This window comes from Sinocyclocheilus anshuiensis, unplaced genomic scaffold, assembly GCF_001515605.1.
Source record: "Sinocyclocheilus anshuiensis isolate Anshui unplaced genomic scaffold, SAMN03320099.WGS_v1.1 scaffold49, whole genome shotgun sequence".
NCBI lineage: Eukaryota > Metazoa > Chordata > Actinopteri > Cypriniformes > Cyprinidae > Sinocyclocheilus > Sinocyclocheilus anshuiensis.
In genome coordinates this window covers 722,616-736,074 of record NW_015539863.1, presented here as the reverse complement: position 1 = coordinate 736,074, position 13,459 = coordinate 722,616, and the positions used below count along the sequence as shown (strand labels likewise).

Here is a 13,459-nt window from a genome sequence, read left to right as displayed (position 1 = left end):
GATTATAGGGCATTTTAAAGAATTTCCGCAGTAAAGTATGGTAAAAGTGGGAGACTGAAAAGACTTTATTCTGCATTACTGTACCATTAGCTGAGAAAGCTTTTTCCACTTAGAGTGTCTGGAAGAGGTGTACAGGTACAGCAAAGCCAAGCCAGCTATCATTAATATTGGACAAGCTCGAGATTTCCTGCATGCATTAGTGGCGAGATTTATTGACGTCTTTGCGCCACAGATGTGACAGGTGTGCGTAGGTACTTATTCAAGAGAGAGCACTCTGAGAATGTTCTGTCAATGTTGCTCACTGGTTAACGGAACGCTTGCCAAAGGGTTCTCACTGGCGTGTGTAGTTTTGTGGCAAGCTTTGAGCTGTAAGTCATAGCAAAGTAATAGCTCCTGTCTTATATTAGTTACAACAAGTCTGGACCAATTTATGTTTTATCTTACAAACCACCTACACAGCAAGCATTTAAGTTGAAAAGTGGGGTATGAATGCGTAAATAAAACAAAAGAAAAACATAAGACTGCAACCATCCTATCTGACTCATAATGGTTTAAAAACATGACTTGATTTTAGAATTTGCAGTAGTTGTGGGGCAAGCCCTCTCTCTCTTCACTAAGAGTTGGTGTTTACTGAGGGAAGAGCAAATTCTGCCCTGTGGCCTCCCCTACAGATGATAATCGAACAGAGTTGCCCCATAAATATGCCACATTAGTGCCCGCTTCACATGCCGCCTATCAGACACAACACAGATAAATCCTTGTCGCTTCACCCTCAAGGACTTAACTAAAGCCGTCCATCATAAGGCACTCTCCCACACACATACACACAGTGCTCTAAAAGAGGAGCCCTTTTGAACCTTTCACTATGTAGATGAAGTCTGCCTTTTGTCGCTGTTCATGTCAACATTCAAAGTAAAGGCAAATAAATTAGATTTATTTTAATTTTTTTTTAACGGACAATGGGAGGTATGTGCCCCTAGAAATATGAGCATCAAGAAAACATGACCATTAAACCCTGTCCTGCCTCAGGCCTACCACTCTGATCTTACACGAACATAACTGATTAGTATAATGGTAAATTGGCTCCCAATCTGGTTTAATATGCATTAATTGTATCAAAGCCTTAGAAAGAGATTAGTGCCTAAATCTGATCAACATAATAGTCAGCTGCACTTAAATTAGCAGTCGGTCCTGGGGGACAAGTGTCTCCGTTTTATCTAGGTAATATATTTTGTTGTACTATAAAGACGATTATAGGTCTGGATAGGACACTGAGGGAGAAATGCCCATTTTAAATTTTTACTATGGGGAAAATGCCCATTTTAAAATTCTGAATTTGTGTCACTAATGACGCAAAATAATTTACCGGAACTTGACACTCGTCTGCAAGACAAATTGTTCCGTCCCAAACTTGCACTACTTGTTTGAGCCAATGTGCTGTGTTGGACTGGTCAAGATGTCATGTGCCTCAGAAAGTTTATTTTTACACTATTGAAGTTTTTATCAAAATTTGGATTAGCTTTATTTATTTATTTGTTTGTTTGCATTTATTTCAGTTTTAGTACAGTATTAAAGTTCATTTCCAGTTACTTTAGTGCTTCAACTTAAACTTTTTTTCAGTTAGTTGCCAATACAGCATTTCTAATTGTTTACATAGTTTTCATCTAATATTTATATATTATTGTATTTCAACTTTATGTCAACCATTGAACATATTTATGTTTATGTTCAATGGTTAATGGCTAGTTTTAGTTAATAATAACCCTGGTTACAGAGCCACAATGTTTACAACTTTTTGTGAAACAGATGGCTTACACATAATTGTATCTGCATATTCAGCTGGGATAAAAGTATGGAGATTGAAAAAAAATTGCAATAATACATCATACTATAGTCTCTGCTACTATTAGTTGTTTCTTTGTTAATCTGAGGTTTCTGTGAGGAGGTTGTAAAAAAAAAGATTGATAATCACTACTGTTTTGTTCACAGTAAATGTAAGTATGTATTTTTTTTTCACAGTATGTATATGGCTCAATGGATTACAACACGTGCCTTTTGTTTTCTAGGAACAAGAATAGGATTTAAAAAAAATACTGAAAATTACATAGCAGGCTGAATATGTGAATCTGAATTGCTAATTCAATTTCTTGTTTCTTTATCAGAAAGAATAAAAAAAAAAGCTTTCTCTCATTCTTGTCTTGCTGATTGTATGGAAAACATCCCGCATCGTCCTTGAAAACTCCTCATACTTTCTACTCTGTCTCTTACTTTCTCTAACACTCCCACACTCTCTCCTAATTTAAACAGCAATGCATCATGGGTATTACATCCAGCTTCGATCAATGATGGCTACAAATATCCCAGCAGCTTCTTTTCACAGGAAATGGCCTGACTGTTCATAGTGTGAGCGAGCGAGTTTTGTCACCAGCAAGAAAGAGAGAGAGAGAGAGATGGGGTTGAAGGGTAATTTCCTTGTGTAGTAACATGCCTGTATGGTTACCAGTGTTTGCTACAACTGACTTATTAAAGACAACCTGAAATCAAAATGGACTCTGGTTGCTTTTTTAATGTACATTCCTGGTCTTATTGTGAACAATCCATCGCCACATGTTATTTCAAAGAAATACAGTTAAATTATATTTGAGTAACACTTTAGTATAGGGACCAATTCTCACTATTACCTAGTTGCTTATTAGCATGCCTATTATTAACATGCTGGCTGTTTATTAGTGAATCACATATTCTGCATGACCATATCCTACATCCCTAATCCTACCCAATACATACACTTTACAACTGCCTTACAAACTATTAATAAGCAGCAAATTAGAAGTCTATCGAGGCAAAAGTCATAGTTAATGGTTTGTAAATGGCGAGAATTGGACCTTAAAAAAGTGTTACATTTTATGTAATATTTTTAACTATACAGTAAAAAATATTGTTATATTAAATATACATAAATTACTCCAGTGTACAGTGCCACATGATCTTTCAAAAATCATTCTAACAGCAGATTTATATTATAAAACTTTTCTATTATCAATGTTTGCAAACAGTGTTTTTTTTAAATGAAAAAAAGCATTTTAAAGAAAAGCATTTATTTGAAATAATAACAAAAAGCTTTTGTAACATTATCAGTTTAATGCATCCTTACTGAATAAAACAATTATTAATACTATTAAAAATTATACTGAACCCAAACTTTTAAACAGCAGTCTATAAATGCATTTTTATTTATCTTTATGTTTAATATATTTGCAATTATATATATATATATATATATATATATATATATATATATGTGTAAAAAACGCTGTTTTGATTGACTTTAGCAAAATGGTATTTTCTACCAAGATTTTCTCTAGTCAAACTAAACTGTTTCACTCAAAAATACATCAATTTACTGAAGCAAAATATATTGCGTATGCAATTCATGACTTTAAAGCTGAACATCTGAGCGATTTGGCTTCAATCTATATAGGAATCAGCTTTAATGTTACTACGGCTCAGGCTAGCACTAAATATTCAAAGAGCTGACCATAAGGGTCGTTCGTGAATGTCACCTCATCACACGCAGCCATGTCTAGGCCAGCGTAAAGGTGACATGGGTGCTCTCTGTTGACTGAGGGCAGTTCTCCGGCGAGCCCGCGAATCCCTCAAAGACGCCACAAAAATACCATCCTAAATACCATCCTTTCTGGATCGCACCGCAATACAGCGCATTCGCCTTTATTGTCAAACTGAGGAAAGCCACTGACTCTCATCCGCCAACAGGAGAAGCTATTTCTGTCTCAGCTGCGCCGCTGTGCATCTGTCTGCAAGAATATATCAGCATTGCCCCTCTTTTTATGGAGAGCAAATGAAATGAAATTACTTTCATCTGTAAACTGTTTCCGTCTATAGCTTGCCGTAGTCGGGGGTGAAATTGCATTTCTCTCTCCCTCACCCCTTCTCTCACTTTCTCGCTCCTTTTTTTTTCTCCTTTCTCTCCCACCATCCAACTGTTGCTCTTTGGGTAATAGCGCTTTGATGGAAAAGCTCCGTGAGGGTGCATATGGGGGACTAAGCATGGTGAGATCATGAATGGGGGATGGTTATTGTTTTTATTGATCTTTATAACGCATGAAGAGCGTGTGATCACATCACCTTAGCGTTCATCACGGTGTGTTATCGATCGCCCGCCAATTATTGGCTAAAAAGCGCAAGCTGGGGTTCAAAGAAGATGGAGCAGGTGTGAGCCAATAGTGGCCCTTTGCGAACTGATCACAGGTGTAACGTGTGACATGATCAATGAAAATAAAGAACTTAATTGTGTCAGAGATCAGAGAATGTGAGGAAGGTTTAATTTGTGTATGACTGCATGCATGATGAAACTTGACTTCCTATTAAATCTGTGATGACCAGATATAAACCACAATAAATTGTCTTATAAGTTCTTGTTTTCAAAAGTAGCTTTATTCTATATTTTTCTGGTAATAATCTTATGCACTGCAAAAACAAGGAAACAGCATGAAGGAATTATTTCCTGAATCAGTGCATTGCAAAAGTTATTTTATTCTTGTTATTTTGGTCTCTTTTTTTTCAGTGTAAATATCTACAAATTATTAAATCAAGATACATTTACATAATATCACCAATGAGGTGAGAAAAAAAAATTTAACTCAAAAAGAAAACAGTTAATTTATCATAGCTCATCTCTTGTACACTCTCTTTAAGCAAAAACTTACTTAATTTAGATAATTTTTTCTTAGAAAACAACACATTATATCTTGTAATTTTGCTTCAAGTAAATGTTTTTTTTAATTAAAAACATTTAGATATTTTTAGTGTATTTGTGTGTTGCTTTCTAGTTAAAACATCTAAACATAATATACTTTTTTTGAAAATATATATTTTTACTTATTTTCAGAGAATACTTCTAAGTTCATTTAATTTAGCAAATAGTGTTTAGCTCGTTAAAGCATAAACCTCTCTAAAGTTTATTATATTTCTGCTTAAAACAAGAAAACAAGTATGATATTATCTGATGCAATTTTGCCTCTCAAGTCAGTTTATCTCATTTTAAAAATCTTAAAATATTCTTTGCTGAAAAGAAAATAAAAAAATCCTGTTTTATGCAGTGTATATAGTTTCTGTATAAATCTAAAGTCCTTTCAATTCCATTACTGTGTGTCAGCCTTCCCCTCACAAGAAAAGAGTCAGATGATTTTAGGACCCCCACTAAGATTGATTCATTCCTCACTCCTTCCCACCGCATGTGTGCTCCAATCAGCAATATTTCACACTGACAGAAGGACCCCACAGCGGGCATCCACCAAGATGCCTGACTTTCTCCTCATATACTAAATTGCTTCCTTGAGAAAAAAAATACGACACATAACTATTCTGTACCCAATCACATGCACTTTTTTAACGAGACTAAGCACAAAGCTACTGGACGAACAAAAGCGCATTTGAGATGTAAAACCCATCAAGCGCAATAATGGAGCCAGTTTCCTCTGTTTATTTATTTATAAGGACCTGTTATGCCCCCTGAATTAGAATGCTGTCTCCTGCTCCGGCTGGCCTGAGGTAATGGGTCGAGCATCAGCAAATATGTGTCGGGCTGGTAACGAATGAGCAAATATCTTGCGAGCGTCTCTGCGCCAACAATTACGGTACGTCCGCCCAGGCCCCGACATCTCCTCCTGTTCCCTCCTTTCCTCTCTTCTTTTGTCGAGTGGTCTTGCGGCCCTAGCCAAACCCCCCGTACTCTCCCTTCTGCTTCTTTCTTTCATCTCACTATTCTGTTACTCCCTCTCGCGCAGCGCAGAAAGCCAGCATTACTATCCCTGTTCAATTGATTGACTCCATTTTGTGGCAGATGCCTAGTGCATCACCCTCCCCATTAGATAATACCTTATCACGCAACAGTTAGCTTGTAGTTCCCCTGCTGCAAGCAAGCAAAGGAATGGGGGGGGGGCATGTTAGCTCAGGCCACATTCTGAATACCAATGTACTCATTTTTATTTTTATTCAACGTAATTCAGGGTCTAACCGCCCCCACCTCCACCATTCTTTCCTTTCTGCCCCATGAATACTGCATCAGCTCTAACTGACTGTGCATGCTGACAAAGAGCCCTAAGAGCCCAGAGTTTGACTGGGGTGAGTCCATCTCCGACGCTGTCTCTTTTCTCGCTCTATCTCTCATGTTGCACTTTCACCTCTCTCTCCATAGAATGAAATGAATTGGAATTAACAGGTCTGTCTCCAGCAATAAGTTTGACTAAGTAATTCCGAGAGCAATCGGGTGAATTAGCATTAGGAGAGAAGTGACATGGAAGGATACCGTCTGACACGTAGTGCACTAAATCGTGTACAGACCCAGAGGGAAATGAACCTCTTTTGTTGCTAGAGTTAGCTCTGGGTGAGCAGAGGATGCTCGGAGTTTACGGGTGGCCAGGAAGGGCGGAAATACATTTTAAACATGAAGTACTTCTGTTGCTTTTAGTTTAATGCATATACAGTGAAGTTTGCATGCCATTTGCCAAATCTGCATTATGTTTTATCTTTATTTTTTTATTTATTTTTTTTTTTTAAAGAAACAATGTTGTCAGAAAAAAAAAATTTTGCAAACATTGCACTTTTAGGGCTACAACAGCTATCACCCCTAGTGAGTTTGAATGGGACGTTTTTTTCTATTGTCTTATCTTAATTTGATGTTGTTACCTATTTTTTTATGTTCCATGTTACACATGACATGGATTTGACTGTACTTTCAAGTCCAAAATGTCTGAGTCTGTGTCAAGTTTGAGTACAAGCCCATCTGAGTGCACCCGAGTTCATTCAAAACTGTACCGTATGTTCTTTGGTTTCCCAGCATGATTTGCATATTTGAGCTTCTCTACACAGTGTCTCAACAGATTTGCAACTCGGGACACCTGAGGGACTCATATAAAACATACAAAACATCACGAAAGGCTGCAAATTGACACTGATGCTCGAGGAGGCAACAATATTATCAACCAAGGGGTGTGTAAATTTTGAACAGGATAATTTGTGTAAATTCAGTTATTGTTTTGTCTCTGTATGTATTTAATTTGAGCTCTACAGCTTCTTCGGGGCAGTACTGAAAAAAAGTGTTTTTTTATGATTTCACATTATTTGAAAAAAAAAAAAAGGCTAAGGGGTTTGTGAACTAATGAGAAAAGTTTTTAACTCATAAGCATAACTGTATGTTCACCTATGCGTGCATGCTGATAATTTATGTAAATATAGCAAATGAAAGGCATATGTTCCTCAGACGCAAACTTGGCATCACTAAGTTGCAATCAAATTATCATTCACCGAGGTAAATCCAAAAGTTGTACTTCGGTCAGACTTTGGAGGTCTCGAAAGGGCAATTTGTCTCTGACTTGCCCAATTACTGTACTAAAGAACAAACACATGTCAATACCCGATGAATAATTACTTTCATACAGACCTAATTAATCTTGCCAATTAAACCCGAGAGACGACCAAACTTTTTTATCTAGCTCTGATCGTCACAATCTATACAACCTCCGTGACCATGACTCAAATCTTCATGACTCCTGACGCCAAAACAAAGCTGCTTTTCTCACAGCGCACGCGCGAACACACACTGAGCCTAATTAATGCACAAAGGGTCCTTAGTAGGAGCCCATTTCATAGCTGTGATTCTCACGCACCATCTTTGAGTCATACACATACACTCACAAGGGAGAAAGAAAGGAAGCGATGAAACGAAAGAATGGAAGAGGCTGTCATCTTTGTAACTGAGAGTGATAGACGCAATGTCTAACATTCAAGGGCCTCAATGGGTCAGGAAAAAAGGCTACCTGGCAAAGTGTCTGATTTAAGTGATACAATAGAGAAAGAACTGAATGAACTGTTCTTCGTGTATTCTCTAATACCATCTGGTCTGTGAATAACATGGTAAGAATGTTCTATAAATAACGTTTCGCAAAGTAGCACTCTGTGGAAACTTCTTTATATGTGTCTTGGTTGATTATGGGTTTGAAATACACTCTTAAAAATAAAGGTTCTTCATTGACATCAATGGATCCACAAAGAACCTTTACCATCCATGGAAACTTTTCATTCCACAAAAGGTTCTTTACAGTGGAAAAAAAGGATCTTTAGATTATTAAAATGTTCTTCACACTAAGAACAAATGGTTCTTTTAGAGCTGTTCACTGAAAGGTTCTTTGGGGAACAAAAACTGGTTCTTCTATGGCATCGCTGTGAAAAACCCCTTTTGGAACCTATATTTTTAAGAGTGTAAAGGAAAATTGCCTTTAAATTTGGTATGGTATTGCTTTAAACAGCAAATCTCTCTTCATTCATTGACTTTCTCCACGACTCATTTTGCTTTCATTCTCATGTCCCCTTTTTCTCTCTGTCCCTGCTCTGGCTCTGCTGATCATCAGCACTTTGTGTTGAGGCAGATTCAGCTGCCGGCGCATGGAACCGCTGCACATGGTTACCTTTCTGATTCAGTTTTCTATTCCCATGGTACCCCTCTCTCTCGCTCGCTCACTCTCTTTCTCTTTCTAACCTTCTTTCCACTCCCCCTCTCATGGCTCTGTGAGCTCGTACGTGTATCAGTCCTGTTTTCCACCCTTTTTTTCCCCCTTTTATTTTCTTTTTTCTTTACTCGCTCTATCTCTCTCTTCTACTGGTCGTCTCAGCTCCTCACACAGTGCGCTCTGGAACAAGACGGACACCATTAACAAGGGAACACACCTATCCATCTGCGCACCAGAGCTGTCAGTCAAAAGGTTGGAAAATCGTGCCCTACAACTCTGCGATGTACTGGAAATAATAAAAGTCCCTTATGAACACAGATATCACGAATTGTGAATGTATCACCAATTTTAATGCTCAGTATTTTAATGGGGATGCAGTACTTATTAAAAATGTTAAAACATTAAAATGCCGCCGTAAACCAATGAGTCAATATTTATCTTAATAAGCCAATATTTATTTTATTATTTATCATTTTAATTAGTTTTTTCATTATGAAATATTATACTTTTAACAGTGTTATGACAGAAACGCCTCAGGTTACGTATGTAACCCTAGTTCCTCGAGGGAACGAGACGCTGCGTCGAAAACGCTAGGGGAACGCCCTTCAGCGTGACGGGCTCTGAACCTCGTGTGTAATCAGACCAATAGATGGGCGAGACGTCACGGCGGGTGACGTAATGACCAGGAGGCTATAAAAGCAAACCGCTACCTGCTCTGAATGAGCTAATATCAACCAATCGTCGATGTAGTTGAGTATGGGGATGCCCTGGAGTCGCAGAGGAGCCAGAGCAGCATCCACACACTTGGTGAAAGTGTGGGGTGAGAGTGCCAGACCGAACGGAAGAACCCAATATTGGTACGCTTTGCCCCCGAAAGCAAACCTCAGGAACTTCCTGTGAGTGGGAAGGATGGATACATGGAAGTATGCGTCCTTTAGATCGATCGTGACAAACCAGTCCTCGGACCTGATCTGAGACACGACCTGCTTGATAGTAAGCATCCTGAACTTCAGTCGCATGACTGAGCGGTTCAACTGACGTAGATCTAAAATTGGACGCAACCCTTCTGACGCAGATCCTTCTTCGGAACTATGAAGTACCGGCTGTAGAACCCGGTGAACGCTGCCTGCCCTCGCCTTAGTGTCTGGTTTTGTCTTGAGATTTCGTTTTGACAGACAACACTAAATAAGACTCACAAACAGATATCAGACTGACACACACACTGAGCGCTTGCTGAATGACAAAAAGCTGACGCTGGTCTCACCGCACGTGCTTTTATAGCCTCCTGGTCATTACGTCACCCGCCGTGACGTCTCGCCCATCTATTGGTCTGATTACACACGAGGTTCAGAGCCCGTCACGCTGAAGGGCGTTCCCCTAGCGTTTTCGACGCAGCTCGAGTTCCTGAAGAGGAACCAATAAATGTTTGATATTAAAATTTGTCTAAATAAAAAAATAAAAATAAAATCAGTCATTTTAAACACTACAAGTAAAATGTGCCATGATGAGGTAGGTAATCAAAAAAAAAATGGAAATTAAAAATCCAATGTTTATTTTATCCAATATTTTATAATATGTGGCATTAAAAATAAATAAATAAATAAATAAAAAGAGAAAGAAAGGGAAAAATGTCTATAACGAATATGGTACCAATAGATTGTGCATCTCTAATGTTTACTGACTTGCTGTTTAGCTGATTGCCAGTGGAATTGATTTCAGAAAATATTGATTTAAGGTAAGAATAATGATGATGGTGATGAAGATCATGATTAACCTAATTATCAACATCATCGAAACGAACGCCTAATAAGTGTGTTTAATCCCAGAGTGCCTAAAATAGTCTTCAGTGTAATGTTTTTCCCAGATTTCTTTGCAGCCCTCAGGGAACTGATCAACTGAGAATGCATCCTGCCTTCTGCCTAAACATTCCCCTAATGGCCTGGAAACACACACACTCACACTGACACACACCAACATTATAACTAAGGCATCCTTCCTTAATTAAAGATCAGGGGAGAGGTGGTAGACGTCAATGCTTTCTAGGGGTCCTCCAGGTGTCTCGAACCGCCTCTGGAGTACAAGCATTAAACCCTCGTGACACATGAGTCGACAGACAGAAGCTCAATCTAAACATCTTTGCTTTCTTTGTCTCTTGCCATGTCAGAACAGCAGGAAATTAAATGTTGAAATTATTAGCCTATTATATTTGGTTCTCAATAATGTTTTATTAGTCTATTATATTTGGTTCTCAATAATTATTTTTTTTATATATATATTATTATCAAAGTAAAGCAGTTGCTTAATAATATTTTTGTGGAAACTGTGATAAATCTTCAGGATTCTTTGATAAATAGAAATATATGACATTATAAATGTCTTTTGACTTAATGCATTCAGTAAGAGTATATAGACTTAATATATAGACTTAACCTATAAGGCTTTGTGAAATCACTTGACAAGTCAGTCCTCTGTGTATATTTCCGAGAAAGACATGAGGTTAAATGGGCAACCCTTTACACCTGGATTGACTGGTGGCCTATATGTCATACATGTGCACAACACCAGTGACATATTCTTGAAGGCATAGTTCAAAACACACACAAACACAGCACCTCATTAGTCACCATCACTAGAGGTGTTAGGTGTCCTAGCACTGCATGTATTTACCTGACTGCAACACAATACACCAAAAATGTCTATAACGAATATGGTACCAATAGATTGTGCATCTCTAATGTTTACTGACTTGCTGTTTAGCTGATTGCCAGTGGAATTGATTGAAGAAAATATTGATTTAAGGTAGGAATAATGATGATGGTGATGAAGACCATGATGAACCTAATTATCATCATCTTCGAAATGAACGCCTAATAAGTGTGTTTAATCCCAGAGGGCCTAAGGTAGTCTTCAGTGTAATGCTTTTCCCAGATTCCTTTGCAGCCCTCAGGGAACTGATCAACAGAGAATGCATCCTGCCTTCTGCCTAAACATTCCCCTAATGGCCTGGAAACACACACACTCACACTGACACACACCAACATTATAACTAAGGCATCCTTCCTTAATTAAAGATCAGGGGAGAGGTGGTAGACGTCAATGCTTTCTAGGGGTCCTCCAGGTGTCTCGAACCGCCTCTGGAGTACAAGCATTAAACCCTCGTGACACATGAGTCGACAGACAGAAGCTCAATCTAAACATCTTTGCTTTCTTTGTCTCTTGCCATGTCAGAACAGCAGGAAATTAAATGTTGAAATAAAACAGCAGAATATAGGGTTCCATTTCCTCTCTTTCACAGATTCTGCCCCCTTCGTCACGCGCCTCGAATTTCACCTCATCCGTTCTCTTTCTATCTCTAAAGTCGAGCGGAAGCGGAGGCAAAAAAGACTAAACAGCACGATACTCTCGCTGTAGACAACCAGTCAAAACCATTAAATATTAATTCCAAAGAGGATTGTGTTCTATTGTTGTGTGCTCTGTACAGAAAGCTGAGTGCCGATACTTTGTTCTCAAATTGCCACGCATTTATCCATTTTCCTAAAAAAAAAAAGTGGAAGAAAAAAGGCAGATTACCAAAATCGGAGACCATTGTAGTCCCTAATCCCCCCTGTAATCCAGAGGTATTGATCGATGATCCCAGGGATGGCTGGAGGCAGCGCCGGAAAAAGAAAAGAGCAGCGTTCCTCTTCCTAACGGGAATGGTATTTAGACCAAAGTAGCCTTGTCAAGTTAAAACAGAAAAGCTTTGAAATAAAAGGCCCTTTGCCATTCATCGGTGTCCCATTCTCTCTTTGTTCAAGTCCATCCGAGTTCTAGACAAATGCTGTGGCCGGTGGAAAAGCAGATTAGATACATGACTCTCAAAACTCAAAGTCTTTTGTTTGGACTGCCTATTCCTGAATAGTTTAGCGAGATACGATCAACTGTAGAACTTCCATCAACGTTTGTTTAAGAATAGGCCAATGTATATGGCTGCCATCATTACTCAGGTCACAAAGTCAGTGAGTGACATGGCTAATGACACCAGTATGTACAGCCTGTTGTCCCGGCTGCCCTTTAACCCAGGAAACAGATGAGTGTGGACGTCGTCGCTAATGGCAACTGTAGCTATATTGTCTAAAAGAGGGACAAATCGATACAGACTGTGTGTCTTAACCGTATTGTCCAGCTGTAGCGGTGGTCAGACTTTCTAAAGCAGTCTATCCGCACAGCTAGTCCACTCACTGTGTCCTGAGCTCTGATAGCGGCCATCAAAGACTTGATTTACAGACATCAGTCAATACCATTCATCGGCTCGCTCACAATCCCTTCACCTTATGGCGTTTTCAGTCTCTTAACAAAAAAAACCTCTCACCAGGTTTATTTTTCATTGGCTCCTTTGAAGACTGTTATGGACACAAGTTGTTACAGATACTCAGAGTTGAGATCCGGGCGGCCTGCACGATGACTTCTTTTGCCTCTTTTCACGGCAATAATTTTTGCGTACATTTAACATTGAACTGACTCGGTCAGACTCTTTTATTTCTCATTTTCGAACTGTAAGATACATTTAAAAAAACAAGTGAATAGCCTAGCAAACGCCGTGTGGCAACAAAGGATGCTCGACCTTTTCTCAGAACTACCTTCACTTTTGTAAGCATTCATTTTGCAATTACTTCCAAACAAAGTGGTTCTAAGGTCATATTTTGTAAAGGTGTGAAGTCAGCTCCACTCGAGCTTACTATTTAAAGTCCTTTTTGGCCCCTTTTACAAATGGCATTAACATGCCTTTCATTCCTGGATAGTATCTGGACAAACATTCTTGGTTGTTTTAACTGAAACACTTGTATCATTTACTGACACTGATGGATAAACATGATGGATAATTCAAAATACCTTTAGATTAATTAACCGCAGCACCCTGTAATTAATTAGATTAAAAATTGTAATCGACT

At 38.5% G+C, this 13,459-nt stretch overlaps 1 protein-coding gene and 1 long non-coding RNA gene across 6 annotated transcripts in view; both read right to left on the bottom strand.

The window, feature by feature from the left end:
- LOC107684944 (protocadherin-7-like) overlaps window positions 1-13,459 on the bottom strand; it is a 142,084-nt gene that overhangs the window by 25,599 nt on the left and 103,026 nt on the right. The window lies entirely within an intron of this gene.
- LOC107684945 (uncharacterized) overlaps window positions 4,027-13,459 on the bottom strand; it is a 10,310-nt gene continuing 877 nt past the window's right edge. The window contains exons 2-3 of the long non-coding RNA XR_001633906.1: window positions 7,537-7,539; window positions 4,027-4,038 (exon numbers count right to left, since the gene is read on the bottom strand). This is a non-coding gene — a long non-coding RNA (uncharacterized LOC107684945). The remainder of the gene's footprint in view (window positions 4,039-7,536; window positions 7,540-13,459) is intronic.